Source organism: Dromiciops gliroides, chromosome 4 (assembly GCF_019393635.1).
Source record: "Dromiciops gliroides isolate mDroGli1 chromosome 4, mDroGli1.pri, whole genome shotgun sequence".
NCBI classification, from domain to species: domain Eukaryota; kingdom Metazoa; phylum Chordata; class Mammalia; order Microbiotheria; family Microbiotheriidae; genus Dromiciops; species Dromiciops gliroides.
This window is the reverse complement of record NC_057864.1, coordinates 178,210,650-178,228,256: the sequence shown is the minus strand read 5'-3', so window position 1 is coordinate 178,228,256 and position 17,607 is coordinate 178,210,650. Positions and strand designations below refer to the sequence as shown.

The window sequence follows — 17,607 nt, the reverse complement described above, 5'->3', positions numbered from 1 at the left end:
AGACCTAGGTTCAAGTTCTACCCAGCCTTTAGGCAAATTACTTAGTGTCCCCAGGCTACACTAAGAATTTAAGTTGCAGAACATTTGATAATCTTTATCAGTGGGGTGAATTTCTTCCCTGCACAAATGAAATCACAGGTTCAGTAAAAAGAAAAAATAGTACATGTAAACTGTGTGTGTATGTGTGTGTGTGTATGTGTGTGTGTGTGTGAGAGAGAGAGAGAATGAGAATGAGAATGAATATGAACACAAGGGTCCATTCATAAGTTTGGTCTCCAGCTGTCCTTTTCCGTTTATTCTGGCATAAGCCTCATGAAAAGATGGGGGTGAGATGCTGGGATCTAAGAACAGACTTGTGATGGGCCAAGTAGAACATGTAAGAAGTCAGAGCCATGATGAATTCAATATGTAGGTAAACTAGTTTGGGTGCTATTGTTTTCTTCCTCCTCTCTGGCCTTGAGATTTGAACCCTCCTGGTTTGGGGCCAGAACTCAAGAACATCTAGAACATACAGAACATCAGGGCTCTGTGGTTTCTGATGAAGAGCAATGCAAGTGCCTCTGGTCCCCTAGAGGCCAGATGCTGTAACCAGAACTGGTGACCAAAGGAGCTGAGGCCAGCGGTGCAAGTACAAGTCCAGGACTGATCTCAAGAGCAGTGTGACAAGAATGGAGCCAGAACAAGACTGGAAGCTTCTGTGAAACCTCATGGTTTGGTGAGACCCTAGGCAGGTCCCAGACAATCAAATGCTTCCCTTGATCATCTTCCCCATAAACTTTTGGGATTGAGGTGAAGAAAAGCTTCAAGGAAACTTTGGGAGATGGAAACTCTAAGCATTCCATGGAGAGAACACTTATAATTCTTAGAACTTTGTTCTATATAATAAACCTTATGGTTTCACAAATAGATGGAGTGTCTAATAATAAAACCAGAATAGGGGGTCATCATTAAGAAGGAAGAGGTCCCAGGTAAATGGGAATTGGGACTCTATACTCACACAGATTGTTTTATAGTTTTACAATAGTTTTAGAGAGTTGTTAAATTTTCATACTCCTAGAATTCAGAATCCTAGGCCAACAAGGGAAGATCTCCCTTACTGATCAGTTAATGAATTAGGGTGACACTCTACTTCACATAGGCTGACACAATTAATGTCTGTAAACCCAGGGCAGCCTGCTGTTGCTTCTGCATCACCTTAGTCTTAAGTGCACCTACCTGCCTATACCCACCATCACATATGTTACTGTTTGGTAACACATTATAGGTGATATCTTATGGTCTTCTCTTATAATTATGTTTAGATCATATTCTGCAACCAGACCAACCTTTTTGTTAGCATCTTATCTAAACATTGTATCTTCTTCAGGGCCTAGTGCTAATTTTCTTAATTCCTATTTTTTCAAATAAAATAAAGTAAAAACTCATTAAAATTAAAATGAGTTTATAATTTTTTAATATTTATAACAAATTACTAAAATAATATTGAGCTGGGAGAGGGTGAGCATGAAGACCCATAAAGTGTGGAGTCAAACATATGTAAAGCACTTTGCAAACTTTAAGTGCTAAATAAATGTTAGCCATTATGATTTGTGATTGTTATTTCTACAAGGCAATGTATTACCCATTCTTTCTCAGATGCCAAATATATAATATAATATCTGGTCATAACAAATGGGTTTCTTAGATGTTTGTATTTTTTTTAAAAAAATTTTAATTGCTCCTCTAGATTAAATGGTTGGTATGCAGATCTTGATTTCTGTTTCTTTTGCAGGACAGGAATTTTTAAAATTGGAAAACATCAAAAACATTAGTTTGTAAATCCATCACTGACCTTTTAAATAAATGCAGTCACTTCATTTTTCCAGATCTGAGTGTGATTTTTTAAGTCATTGCATTATTTATTTGGAATACTAAGAGATTTTTTTTTTCAAAAAATAGTCACTAAAATAGGAAAGTTTCAGGAGATTTTTGTTATAAACATTACTTTGCTTCATCTTTTTTATTATTATCACCAAGCAAAATTACATTTTTCATTCACCTCAAACCCCCTTAGAAGTATTCTTCTGTAAGGCAGCATATTTTGCAACAATAAAACAGTACCCTGTGCTCTGCCCCCACACCATTGAACAATTTTGCAAAGAACCTTATTTTTTATGGACTTTTTTAAAAAAATGAAATTGATTATTTTTGCAACAACTTGAAAAACGATGTTAACTCCTAACTCATATTTCTCAATGCAAATTATGGTGAAGCATTCTATGCATCTGAATTGCACAAAAGGCCACATTTCAAACTAGTGGCTTTGGACCCATGTTTCTCCTGGCATCTTTTCAGCTTTGTTAACTGCAGATTCCTATACAATTCTTCTACATCATTTTAACTAAAAATTCTGTTAACCATATTGAACACATTTCTTGATATTTTATTACCATTAAGAGATCTGCAAAATAACAAGTCTTTTCTAACATCATTTTCAACAATATATTGCAATATGTAGCCTTATGATCATCTTTTACTATATCTTGTTCCATCCCTTTACAATGCTAAATTTTAGTTTCTCATTGTCTTGCGAAAAGTCTTCGAACATATGAGCAATTCTTTTCATCATATGATCTGTTAGAATCATTTGAAACTATTTTGTATAACTAATTGAGCATTGTTTCAACTTATCAATAACTTCAGGTAACACCAGTGTTTCTCCCATTAAGCAATCTTACATGATGCAAGGAACATTTTCAATGTTTCCCCCACACTTAGCACACATAATAAGCACATAATAAATGCTTGTTGATTAATTGGTGCCGTATAAATGTTTTTTTGAAGAAAATTTGGTTTTGCTCATTAAAAGCAGATCCTTTTTCAGGGGAAATTGTCTTGCCAAGGTATTCTGCCTGTACCCTTTCAAAGATTTCCTTTCAGTTTGTTAAATACCCTGTCTACAGCTAAAGCACCTGTACCAGGCAAACACAATTGTCTTTACTCTCTTGTCAGTAACAGTATTCATGAATCTCATCAATAAACATAGCAAATTATATTTTCTGCATTTGGGCTTTTTATTGTCTATTTCTGCATTTCCACAACTTAAAACTATTCTCTTTGCTTGGATTAATTTTACCTGCTCCAATGGATTTTCTCTTTGAGCTGCATATTTATTCTTCATAATGTGACATGTCATTTTAAAGAGATTAAGCCCCCAAAATGTAATTTAAAGTTAACTATCGAACCTTTCAAGTGAGTATATGCCTTATCAATTTTTTAAAAATTTGCATTTTCAAAAAAACAGCATATTGTATGATTTGGGGGGGGCGGGGCAATGAGGGTTAAGTGACTTGCCCAGGGTCACACAGCTAGTAAGTGTCAAGAGTCTGAGACCGAATTTGAACTTAGGTCCTCCTGAATCCAGGGCCGGTGCTTTATCCACTGCACCACCTAGCTGCTCCCTTTTATGATTAATATTGTGAGATTTATGTTATCATGGTATTTTAAACTTAGACTTGAGGATTTAAAATTTTTGCGCATGCTTAATGCTCAGATTCAGTAAGCAGCAGGAGATCTCACAACTCATTTGTGTCATACTTAAAACAAGTGACTGGGATGGTGGCAGCTTATAGCTGTTGATAAGGGCTGACTCAAATTTGATCTCATTTTTGCATACTGTGTTACAAACTGTACTTTGTTGGAGTTACTTGTCTTGTTCTCAACTTGAAAATTTTGGCCACTTTATTACCCACTCCCCTCTCAAGGGTTACTTCAGAAAATTGCAATAGAGGCTCATGTTGGCTGAATTATTCAATGGAGTGCTCTCTTCCAGGTCTTGCTGAGAGACTCAGAAACGAATGTATTTAGCAGAAAATTTGGCTAGGGATAGAAAATAGCATATATTCACTGAGATAGCGATATCTAGGTTGAAGAAATGAGCACAAAAGGGAAAGAAGTGGCCAATTGAAGCAGGGGAGATAGTGGAAGAAGAGAGGAGTCTGAAGAGAGTGGGAGATGATTCATCAGCTTGAATCCTGCCTCAGACACTAGCTGTGTGTGACCTTGAGCAAGTCACAACCTCTCAGCCTCTGTAAGATGTGGGGAATCATAGCATCTGCCTCACGGGGTTGTTGTGAGGATCACATCATTTAAAACAAAACATAAAACTCTTCTTGGTGGACTAACTTGGTGTCCGTTGGAAGAAACTGATTCAGGCAAAGGTCCTGGGGAATCACTAGGGGTCGCTGTTGATCACTGTGTGAAGCTTTTTTCCTTCTACCTCCCAGGACTGTCCAGTCCATTGCGTACCACAGGCCTGGGCTACATATACTCTTTCTACCTTATATACTCCTTATGCACACAAAACCTTGTTCTACGGTTCACAATGAGGGGCGAAGAGGAGGAGGAGGAAGCAATCAAGGTTTTTTGAAAAGGTGTCAGGAAATTCTGAAGCTGCTTCCCCTTGATTGCATTTCTGATCCCTTAACACCATCCAGTCTCTTATTAAAATCTTTAGGGAAATATGTCATTTTTATTTCATGTAGCCAAGCTCATCATAACATTCTCGTAGCTTTTACATATTTGATATTTATACTTTAATAACTGACTGTAGAGATGCGAGGAACAACCTCTAAGCAGCATTTAAATTCAAATTGAATTCTCTCTAGGGCTGGTATGGATTTGGGTTTGCTGTTCTGTAGCCATTTTATAGTTGTTGCAGGATCCATCAATCAACCAGTGTTTATTAAGCCCTCAGTATATGCCAGGCATGGCTCTAAGTACTCAGATCATAAAGATCAAAATGACAGCCCCATCCCCCAGAGAACTTACCTTCTAGGGTGGATGGGATTCATGTACAGATAAGTTCATAAAAATATACAAAGTAATTGGGGGGAGCACTACCTAACCCCCCTCCTTTACCTTGATGCATGATATTTTGCTGTTTTATGACAAATTTTTACAGAAAGTGACCTTAAGTGACTGGCTGATTGGTTAACTCTGATAATAGTCCAGACACAGAATCAAGGCATTTGAAGGTTAGCAGGGTCCTCAGCAATTATCTAGGCAGCTAAGGTAGTATAGTACATAGAATGATGGATCTGGAATCAAGAAGACCTGTGTTCAAATCCTGCCCCAGGTCCTGTGTGATGTTGGGCAATTCATTTAACCTCAGTCTCACTTTCCTCATCTATAAAATGGGGATAATGATAGCATTTACCCTTATAGGGTTGTTGAGAGAATCAAATGAGATAACATGTAAAGAAGCCCTTTGCAGACCTCAAAAAATATAATATAAATGTTAGCTATCTTTATCCAGTCCAACCCATACACCAAAGGAATCTTAACTACAACATATCTGACAAGTGGTCAAGTCTTTACTTGACGAACTTAGGGTGGGTGTAGAACTCACCATTTCTTGAGGCAACAATCCTGTGAAACCACTGGCTGTGGAAATTTAAATTGGAGATGCTGTAGCTGCAACATTCTTCAAGCAAGGAGGGCCCAGCTGATGAGGCTTGACTGACATCTGGAAGAGAGAAAGGGCATAGCAATGAATGAATTAAGAAAAAAAAAATTTACTACACACTTACAGGGACTGAGGATTACAAATACTAAAATCAAGATAGTCCTTGCTTTCAAAGAGATTACATTTATTAAAGTAAATTTTTTTGTCAATTAAGCATTTTCTTTCTCTTTTCCCTCCTGCACCCCAACTTGGGGGGAAAATTTAAAACCCTTGTAACAAACATGCACACACATTCCCATATTGGCCATGCCCCAAAATATCATCATTGGCTCTCTGGAATCATGTTTGGTCATTGAATTGATCTGAGTTCCTCAATCAAATTTATTTTTTTACAATGCTGTTGTTATAGTATACATTTTCTCCTGGTTCTGCTCATTTTCATTCTTCATTAGTTTATACAAGTCTTCCCAGGTTTATCTGAAACCTAAGGAGCTGATGTGCTAATTGAGGAAGACAGCATGCATAATATAGGCATGCTTTGAATCGGGGAATCACAGGAATTGTGACTATAGCTATAGGTCAGTTGATGGAGACATGTCCTTGACAGGAAGAGTAGTGTTGATTTCATTACTGTTCCCACCACTAGAGTTGGAAGGGAGGAGTGGGCTGGATTCAAAGGATACAGAGACAGTAAAGCAGTTTGTGAAGGGCAATCCAGTATTTATTAAAAGAAATATGTGTTGGGGGCAGGTAGGTGGCACAGTGGATAAGGCACCAGCCTTGGATTCAGGAGGACCTGAGTTCAAACCCAGCCTCAGACAAGTACTTACTAGCTGTGTGACCCTGGGCAAGTCACTTAACCCCCATTGCCCTGCAAAGAAAGAAATATGTGTTGGGGGCAGTTAGGTGGCACAGTGGATAAAGCACTGGATTCAGGAGGACCTGAGTTCAAATCCGACCTCAGACACGTGACACTTACTAGCTGTGTGATCCTGGGCAAGTCACTTAACCCTCACTGCCCCACAAAAAAGAAAGAAATATGTGTTTATTTGGTGCCCAACTATATGCCAGGCGCTGTGCTAACCCTGATAATTACAAGTACAAAATGATAATATTCCTTCATCTATATAAAGAAAGAGGATAGGGCTAGAGACATCTGGAGAGCATGCCAGAAAGTTAATCAGTGGTCAGGGCTAAAGAGCAAACTGTACATACTTCCTAAGATAGGACTGGAGAGGGGAATGGGAAGTGGGAAAATGTGACAGTTGGCTCCAGACTGACTGTCAGGCTGGGGAAGAAATGAAAGATGATCTTGGGGCCGCTAGGTGGCGCAGTGGAGAAAGCACTGGTCCTGGATTCAGGAGGACCTGAATTCAAATGTAACCTCAGACACTTGACACTTACTAGCTGCGTGACCCCGGGCAAGTCACTTAAACTTCATTGCCCCGCCAAAAAAGAACAAACAAAAAAGACGATCCTAACTTTTCCCTATTGTGTGTTTCCCCCCATTTATAGTTTCAGCGTAATGCTCCAGAGAACATATGATCATAGATCTAAGTCACTCCATGAAGTAAGGCTACCCTGCTCCCCTTTCCAAGGATGACTACTTGTAATTGGGGTGGACTCTTCTTCCTCCACAACTGAATTTGTTTGGGCACCAGAATTCCTTGTACCTGAGGACCACTCTCCTGTGGACCCCCAGGAAAACTACCCCAATTTCAAAGCACTCTGTTGACCAGCACCTACCAATTTTTAAAAAATTCATTCATTCATTCATTTATTCATTCATTCATTCATACAACTATTTGTTTATACATTTATTCATACATTCATATATTTATCTATTTGTTTGTTTATTTTTGCAGAGCAATGAGGGCTATGTGACTTGCCCGGGGTCCCACAGCTAGTAAGTATCAAGTGTCTTAGGTCGGATTTGAACTCAGGTCCCCCTGAATCCAGGGGCAGTGCTTTATCCACCGCACTGCTTAGCTGCCCCCATTTTTATTTTTTACAGTCAGCCAGAGCACACAGTTCAAAACAAAAAGGCATTTAACCAACTAGCATATTGAAAAGAATGGATCCCTCAGACATACTTATAGTCAGAAGAACTCACATGTATGTCTTCTGTGAAATGAAATTGGACTTGGTGACCTCTACAGTTGCTTCCAATTTTCTTGATCCTATGACATGCTGCTTTAAAAAAAAAGATTGTTATTGATACCTTGCATCACCTAGATTTTCTCTTCCCTTCCCTCTCCAAGAGAGCCAACCTTTATAACAATTTAAAAAGAAAAAGAAGAAACCAATCAAAGCATTTTTAAAAATCTGGCAATATGCAATGCTCTCCACTTGAGAACCCCAACTTCTACCTAGGAAATCTGGGGAGACCTGGTGTCATATCTTCTCTTTGGGGCCAAACTTTTGATAGTTTTGTGATGGTGATTTTTTTAATATTTATGCTGTTGTATTCATTGCGTATATTATTTCCTTGGCTCTTTATATTTTCTTGACTCTTCACTTTGTATCTGCTCATGTAATTCCATGCTTCTCTGTATTTTTCAAATAAATAGTTGTTTTCTCAGTAGGGAGATTAAACTTTTACTTTAATAGGTATAAGGCATAGTTTCTTAAAACACAGTAGTACTCCATCAAAATTGCGTACCATGATTTGTTTAATTATTTCCCAGCTGATATGGGAATATACTTTGTTTCTAATTCTTTTCTACAACAAAAAATATTTCTATGAATATTTGAGTGTGTATTGGACTTTGCTTTCAGTGTTTGGCTTCCTTGGAGTATACGAAGTAGCCACAGTACATTCAAAGTACCTACAATAATCAATAGATGCAGCAACATAAAACCAACCCATGAAATTACATGCAAAGCACACTTTACATGGGAAAACACTGATAACACCTTTCATTACCATCACCAGATCTATAATTTGTCATCCCTCATCCTAAACTTGTTGAAGGCCCAGCATGGCTTATCAGCATTCCTTTTCTTTTCTTTTCTTTTTTTTTGCGGGGCAACAGGGGTTAAGTGACTTGCCCAGGGTCACACAGCTAGTAAGTGTCAAGTGTCTGAGGCCAGATTTGAACTCAGGTCCTCCTGAATCCAAGGCCAGTGCTCTATCCACTGCGCCACCTAGCTGCCCCGCTTATCAGCATTTCTAAGCCTCATGGGTTATTTAATGTACCCTAAGGATTTCCCCAGCTGAGGTGGTAGGCAGGGAATGTCTTGCCTCTGTATTCCGTCTTTCTTTTCCACACACATTCTCTCTCCCAGATGAGCTGTCATTGTACAGTCCTATACAAGGTGGTTGGGCAATGGTACACAGTATCTTCATGTGAAGAAGAAAGCTTATGAGTTCAGAAAGTCACTCTACAACTAGGAGACTCTTCTCAGCCTTTTTGATCTCTCTTCAGCCTTTGACACCATTACTCAGCTCTCTCTCTTCTCTAGGATTTTGTGACACTGTCCCCTTGTCTGATCACTCCACCTCCTTAGTCTCCTTTGCTGCATCTTCATCCAGGTCACACCCACTAACTCTAGATGTCTCCCAACTTTTTTTCTTGGACCCCCTTCTCCCTCTGTACTATTTCCTCTTACTGTCAAAGGTGCCACCCTCCCTCCAGTTACCTACAACCAAGGTGTTATATGTGATTCTTCATTTTCTCTCACCACCCTTCCCCCTCCACATCCAATCTGCCACCAGATCCTGTTGATTCTGCATTCATGACATCTCCTCTATGTCCCCTTCTTTAGCACTGACACCTCCCCAGTACAGGCCCTCATCTCATGTCTGGACTATTGCTAAAGCCTATTGATTGGTCTTACTGCCACAAGCCTCTCTCCACTCCAGTCTATCTTCCACTAAGTTGTCAAATTCATCTTCTTAATGCTCAGGTCTGACTATGCCACTATCATTCAGTAAACTCCGGTGGCTTCCAAGTAATAACCTCCAAGATAAAACCAATTCTTCTAGCATACAAAGCTCTTCATATTCTGGCCTCTCCCTATCTTTCCAGTCTTCATACCTTAATTCTGCCTCCCTAAAACAGCTCTGTGATTCAGTGACAGACTCTCAATCTCCTGATGCTCGCTGTCCCTTATGCCTGGAGTTTTCTCCCTCTTCAACCATTTCTCTCTCCCTTCTCCCCTTGCTCATCTGTCCCCTCTCCCCTCTTCCTTTTTCCCTTCCCTGTCTCTCTCCCTCCTGCCCCCCTCTCTCGACCCCCTCTCTCTTTTCCTCACTCTCTCTCCTCTCTCACCTGGTTTCTTTCCCTTACTTTAAGTCCCACCTAAAATTCTACCTTCTGGAAGAAGCCTTTCCTCAATCCCTTTAATGCTAGTGTTGATTATCTTCAGGTCACTTCATAAATTGCTTCTTTGTACCTAGTTGTTTGCATATTGTCTCCCCATTAGACTGTTAGCTTCTTGAGAGCAGGAACTGTCTTTCGTCTTTCTTTGTATCCCCAGAGCTCAATAAATGCTTCCTGACTTGACAAATCGGTATTTTCTTCTCCTCAGAATCTGTTTGGATCATTGTCCATCACTTCTTTCCACCTACTTGTCAGAGATAAATATCAGGCAGGAAATGTGGTGTAGTAGAAGGCTTACCTTCAAAGAACCTGTATTCAAGTGTTACCATAGACGTTTGTGAACACATGTGAACTTGGACAAGTCACTTGATATTCTTGGTCCTCGGTTTCTTCATCCAGAAAATGAGAGGGTTGGACAAGATGACCCTTAAGGTCCCCGCCAGCCCTAAATCTATGACCCATGTACTCTTTTATGGGCAATAGGTGATTTTGATGAATTGGCTTTATGCAGTCCCCACTATGCGCTAGAGCTATTCTATAAGCTGGCACTTTGTCTGGTCTTTTAACTCCTTGATATAGACTAGCTTTCCATTGATCTGCTAACTTTTGTGTTTTCTGAATGCAAAGCTGTCTTCACCTAGCGGCAATTCTTGAAAATGAATTCAGGCATCCTACTATTATTTATGTCAGAGCTTCTCTGAGCTGTAGTCAAGCCTCCTGGCAGGCTCTCTTTAGCTTCTCTCTCAGCTGAGAGAGTGACTAGTTGTGAGCTCTTGTGTCCTCTTCATCTTCTGAGATGCAAAAGTATAAACCTCGAAGTAGGCATGGCTCGCACCCAAACCTAAGCAAGTATGATATGGAGCCAATGACATCCTTTTCTGCTGAAGTTTTATGTGTGTTCTGGAAATGTCATATATCGATGCCACCGAGATTTTTGTTCAAATCTCAGTGTTCTTAACATGTTCGTTAACGTTCAGTGGAAACACTCCCATTGTGGGTCTCCTTGGGAAGGGGATGTTGTAATTCTAGACTTCTCAATACCTGCCAAAGCTAACATTCCCCCCAGGAAGCTCTCTCTCCAACTTTCTACCTTTGCGAGAATGGATCATGCCAGGGAATCCATAAACTGAGACAAACTTCTCCCACAATACATTAGCAGCTGTGGAAGCTCTCTGGTTAGAAATGCCTGTGTGTACCTGGTGCAATGATCAGTTACCCCAAAGATATGACAGTGCTCTTCTTCCAGAAATCAAAAGCCAATGCTGACAAGTTCCAAATACTTACTAATGTTTATATTTTCTAAATAGGCAACACAAGTTGGTGGAACCTTTCTTTGAACACATTGAACTTACTTCAGCTGTCAGGATGTTCACATCTAATATAAAAATGGCAGGTCTATGGTTGGCATGGGTAGTAGACATCTGATCTGGGATCTAGCCCACTCCATCTCCAAGAAAGACTGCAATTTCCACCTTTGTAGGAGTAAGGAAGGCTGTGGATGAGTGGACCACTCCTTCACTTTCTTGTCTCAAAGAGTGGTTGGTATTGGGCTACAATTACATTGATCTAACATATCAATCAAAAATTGAAAATCTAAGGGTATGACTCTATTGAGGTTGAGAAGGAACACCAACACTTTCCCTGGTTTCTCTCAAAGGGGAAGGTAATGATTAACTGAATCTTGACAACTTGGCTCCCTCCCTCCAAATAAATAGTGTACACACACACACACACACACACACACACACACACACACACACACACAATCTCAGATAGTAAGCAACCTCAAATGAAGTTATATAGACTAAAATAGATAAAAGAGAACACGAGTAAATGAACTCTTCAATTTGGGAGTGAGCTTGACTGAGCAGAGAATCATCTTACCAGGACAGTCTGCTCTTAAAAGCCTCTAGGGTTGCAGGTGCTGGAAAATCTGTCTTTCCTACATATCTGTGATTCCAGGGAGATTTCCAACTCATCATTCAAAAGTTCTCTTTTGCTCCCCGCCCCCCCCCCGCCCCCATGATTTCTCTTGAACCCTTCTACTTCTTTCACTAATGTCACTGAATCTGAAGTATCTCCTCCACTTACACAAGTTTCTTGAAGCAGTTAATAGCATTTATTAGGTACCTACTATATGCCACACACTGTGCTAAGTGCTAGGGATACACAGAAAGACAAAAAAACGGTCCTTGTTCTCAAGTTGCTCATGTAATCATGTAATCAACTATGTACAAAGAAGCTATATATGAAATAAATTGCACATAATCAACAGAGGCAAAGCACCTGCATGAAGGGGGATCAGGAAGGGCTCCTTCTAGATAGATCTTAAAAGGAGTGGAGAGACGAAGAGGGAGAACATTCTAAGCATGGTGGACAGGCAGTGACAATGCCGGGAGTCCTGGGTGAGGATGAGCAAGGAGGCCAGTGTCACTGGGTCTCAGAACAGGTGGACTGAGGGGAAAGAAGTAAAGTATAAAGACGACTGGAAAGGTGGGAAGGGCCCAGATTAGGGAGGGCTTTGAATGCCAAGTAGAGGATTCTATATTTGATCCTAGGAAGGATAGAAAGGCATTGGAATTTGTTAAACAGGGAGGTGATACAATCAGACCTGGGCCGTGTAGGAAGATGAATCTGACCATTGAATGAAGGATAGGCTGGAGTGGGGAGAGATGTATCAGGGAGACCAACCATCAGGCTATTTCAATAATCCAGGCAGGAGGTGATGAGCTCTTGCACCAGGGTGGTGGCAGTGTCAGAAGAGACAAGGAGGCATATATAAAATGTTAGGAAGGTAGAATCAACAGGACTTGGCAACAAATTGGGTATAGGGGTGAGTGGGGGGAATCAAGGATGACACCTTGGTTGTACGTGGGGAGGGTTGGGAGGGTGGGTGGAGGGGAGAAAGATAATGAGTTCCATTTGGGATATTTTAAATTTCAGATGTCTATAAGACATCCATCTCAGCCAATCAAGAGTCACTTCCCCACATCATCCATATGTAAGAAGACATTTTGCAGCTGGTCAAAGTTGACTTTTTCTGAGTTGTGCCACCCAACATGCTCTCAGTCCTGTTGTTCAAATGCTGCCCTTTTTTTCGGAAATTCCCTCAAGCCAGAATTGCTATTCTTCCATATGATGTTTTGTGAAAAGTTCCCTTAGCTCAGTCTCTCCTTGTGATCTCTGCCTCCTCTAAGTCATTCTGACCTCCTTGAGGGTTTTGCTCCTTTGAGTTGTACCAAATCTTTTTTTTTTTTTTAAACTGGTCTCAATAGTAGGCTGTCCACTTCCATCATAGATTCAGGGAGTGATAACCCCTTGTGTTAAATGGTGTTGCTAAACCTGGCAAATGCCATTTCAGTGTTCATTTATCATTTTGGGGGGGGCGGGGCAATGGGGGTTAAGTGACTTGCCCAGAGTCACACAGCTAGTAAGTGTCAAGTGTCTGAGGTCGGATTTGAACTCAGGTACTCCTGAATCCAGGGCCGGTGCTTTATCCACTGCGCCATCTAGCCGTCCCACATTTCAGTGTTCAAGGGAGACCCGTAGCATCCTTCTAACTTTCTAAAATACTCCTGATGTGATTTCAGTCAGTCAGTCAGTCAATAAACATTTATCAGGCACCTCCTGTTTACCAAGAATGTGCTAAATGCTGGAGATACAAAGAAAAACACAAGACAGCGCCTGCCCTCCCAGAGCTCACCATCTGGTTTTCTTGCCCTCAAATACTGCACAAATTCAAAAGCAGGGTCTCTGATACTTTCCACCAAATGATATATTTTATATGGCGTAAATGTTCGCCAGTTGGTTCATAGTTCCACTCCAATCTCTACAGTCTCTGCTTGGTTTTGTTGTCCCCTCTCCTCCCCCCACCCTCCACTAGGAGGACAGGGGTCTTGTTGAGAAGTTTCCTAATGTGGGTCTCTAATATTTTTGTGCTATAGGTGAACCATACTCATCACTACCAGGGGTGAGGCATTTTCCCGTGATGTCTGCTTGCCTTATGGTTTTTCCCCTGGCAAGCCGCTCTGCCCATGAGAGCTTCCAGCCTTCTAATCAACTCCTCATCCTCAGGGGACAGGGGCATCTGAAGATAAGGTTCCAGGTACTATTTCTACTGTCGCTCAAACAGGACTTTTAGAATGATCAACTGCCTAGTAATTCACAAAGTACAACCTGGAATGATGTCTCCTGGTCTGACTTTGGGCAAGACATTTCACCTCTGTGGCCTTCAGATTCCCCATCTGTCAAATGACTGGGTTGGACCAGGTGGCCCCTGAAGTACCTTCCGGCTCCAGATCTCTGATCTTGGCAACCTATGACCCTGATACAGATTGCTGCATGTCTCTCCAGCTGCTTGGCTACCCTCTTCAGTGATCTTACAGTGGCCTTATTAAAAGGAAAAACCCAACCCAACCCAAACCAAACCAAGCAATGAAGGTCTGTTCTACTCCTAAGATCAAGAAACTGCTACCTGTTTCTTTATTCATTACATCCCAATATTAACCAAATATAAACATCTGGATTTATTTGTTTGTTTTTTCAAATAATCCCAATATCAAAATTGTATTTAGCAAACCAATAATGTTAAACTAAGTACATGAGGTGGGGTTAGGAGTTGGGGAATGAACATTTATTATGCACCAACTAATGTTCCAGGCGCTGTGCTAGGCACTTTCCAGACATTATCAAAGTATAACATATTATTATAATGTAATATGATGTTATTACATAGCACATAGTTCTTATAATCATATCATAATATAATCATGATTATATTACATATAATTATCTGTAATTCTGTTATATTATGTTGTGTCATGTCATCTTATGTTGCAGTACATTACATTATAATAAATATTCTTGATTCTCACAACAACCCTAGAAAGTAGGTGATGTCATTATCCCCATTTTATAGGCAGATAGAGGTTAAGTGTTTTTCCCAGGGTCACACAGCTAGGGAGTGTCCGAGGCCAGATTTGACTCCAGGCCCAGCACTCTATCTACTGCCCCACGCAGCTGCCAAGATCTTGCAGTGATACGTTAGTAAATCAATAATAACTTGTGATAGAAATATAGCAAATAAAACTGTAAGGCAGACAGGCAATTGATGGTGTGAACATGGCCACTGTAACCACCTCCATATTCCAATGGTTGCTGTCCTTCGTTCTCAAAGATGGCCCAAATGACATCACTTATGTTGGGGTCAAGGTAGGTGTGGCTGACTGTGGCTGACCTGACCAACATGAGCTTGGAAGGCTCTACCACAGGTTGGGCACAAATAGCTCATACAAACATAGTTCATATAGTTGGTATGTGAATAGGCCAGCAATGGCCACCAAATCAGCCACCCAGGCACCCGAGCATTATCTTATCCCACGTATAGCTGAATGAATCATGCAGCAGTGTGAGCAGCAGCAGTAGCACTGATGTGCATCCTCACACTATTCTTGTCCTCATCACTGGGGTATTGCTGTGGTCTCCTGGCCTCATCTTCCTCCCCTTGCCAGTCTATCCTCCAATGAGCTGCCAAGATGATTCTCCTAATACATAGGTCAGACCATGCTGCTTCCTTACTCAATCAACTCCAGTAACTCCCATTAACTGTCAGGCCCAATATAAAGTCCTCTGTTTGGCATTTCAAGGTGTCAACGTGTATTTATTAAGCACCTACTATATTCCCGGTACCATGCAAAGAAAAGCAAAAGACAAATCCTTGTTTTTAAGAAACTGAATCTAACAGGGGAGATAACTTGGCCCTTTCCTGCCTTTTGACTCTTCTAAGCATATTCCTCCCCTTTGTGCCCTCTGTGATGTAGCTACAGTGACCTGCTTAATGTTCTGCATACATACTACCCTCTATCTCCCACCTCTTTGTCTTTGCACTGGCTATGCCCCATGCCTGGTGTGCCTTTTCTCCTCACCTCCACTTCTTAGAATTCCTGCTTTCTTTTAAAACTCATCTCAAGAGCCACTTTCTACCTGTTGGCTTTCCTGATTGGCCCAGCTGTTAGTGCATTCCCTCCTCAAACTACATTGGGTTTATATTACACAAGAGCAGCAGCATGGACTAATGGTAAAGTCGGCCTAATTGCTTCCTAAAAGCAAGAAAGATTTGCCTTCAAGTCCTACCCTCTGACACAGAGAGGCTCTGGCATCCTGGGCAAGTCACTTCTTAGTGCCCTAAGAAGGGATGTTGTGAGGTTCAAATAAATAGTGTAGATAAAGCATTTTGCAAATCTTAAAGTACCATGTGAATAATAAATATTAATTATATTAGCATAATTGATTAATATATTTAATAATAATCATTATTATCATTAGCCCAGTCACCAGGCCTCTTGTCTAGTAAGGCCTTCATTCCTTGAACCTTCTATTGCAGTCCTCCCCAGATTAAGCAATTTCAGAGTGTGCTGATAAATATTTAACAACCAGAATCTCCTATGTACACACACACACACACACACACACACACACACACACACACACACACACACACACACACACACACACTTTTTTGGGGGGGACAGTGAAGGTTAAGTGACTTGCCCAGGGTCACACAGCTAGTAAGTGTCAAGTGTTTGAGGCCAGATTTGAACTCAGCAGGGCCGGTGCTCTATCCACTGTGCCACCTAGCTAGCTGCCCCTATACACAAACTTTTAAGTGTAATCTATATTACTTGCATTCTCTTAAGTCTAAACAATCAATAAGATAATAAATCAAGCCCTGATCTTTAGACACTGCAGATTGTAAATGCTCACATGGAAAATGTAACAGCCAGTTAGAGCTGGCTCTAGCATAGCCCTGGCCCTGAACAATGCTCTAAGACTAGTTTTATAGAGAAGGAAGTTCCCTCTACAGATATAATCAGTGGCCCATAGCTGTACGTTCGTTCGTCTCTCCCCCCATTCCCATTAGAATGTCACCTCTCTGAGGACAGTGTTTCAGTTTTGACTTTACATCTCCAGAATTGATCAGGATAAGAGCTTAACAAATGTTTGTGTGTTGCTTGATTGGCATCAGGGGAAAGCAAGGAAAGCCTTGGGCACATTTGTGTGGACACCCTCCTCCCATTCCAGAAAACTTAGGGGAAGAGAAAGATGAGAACTGCTCAGAATGGGCTGAGACTGCATGGTTGAAAGGGCCCCCCACCGTTCTTCCTCCAAGAGACCACAGATCCAATCTGGTATTTCTGTATTTGAGTTACTTCTTGCATTCAATCACAAATGAACATTTGTGCATGTGTATTTGCATTTTGTAAGAGTCCTTCCTTTTACTCAGCTGTTCTGTCCTGATGAAATGATTCACTATTTGATTTATGTTGTTGTTTAGTCATTTCATTCGTGTCCGATTCTTCGTGACCCCATTTGGGGTTTTTTTGGCAGAGATACTGGAGTGGTTTGCCATTTCCTTCTCCAGCTCACTTTATACAGATGAGGAAACTGAGGCAAACAGGGTGAAGTGACTTGCCCAGGGTCACACAGCTCGTAAATGTCTGAGGTCAGATTTGAACTCAGGACGATGAGTCTTCCTGACTCCAGGTCCTTCACTCTGTCCACTGTGCCACCTAGCTGCCCCTTCGATTTATGGTTCCTGGTCCATTAGCAGCCAGGTGGCACTGAAAGATGGAGAGCTGGGCCTGGAATGTGGACTTCAAATCCAGCCTCTTGCTCTGTGACCCTGGGCAAGTTACTTAACCTCTGTCTACCTCAGTTTTCTTGTCTGTAAAATGAGGGTAATAACAGCACCTACCTCTCAAGGTTGCTGTAGGGATCAAATGAGAGAATATTTTTATAGCACTGTGCAAACCTAAAAGTTCAATATACATGCTAGCT

The 17,607-nt window shown here is 41.0% G+C and overlaps 1 protein-coding gene across 1 annotated transcript in view; it reads left to right on the top strand.

Moving 5' to 3' along the window:
- Window positions 1-16,239, top strand: part of LUC7L3 (LUC7 like 3 pre-mRNA splicing factor) — a 72,456-nt gene extending 56,217 nt beyond the window's left edge. The window contains exon 13 of the transcript XR_006356289.1: window positions 13,716-16,239. The gene's annotated coding sequence lies outside the window, so the exon portion shown is untranslated. The remainder of the gene's footprint in view (window positions 1-13,715) is intronic.
- The last annotated feature ends 1,368 nt before the right edge of the window (window positions 16,240-17,607 follow it).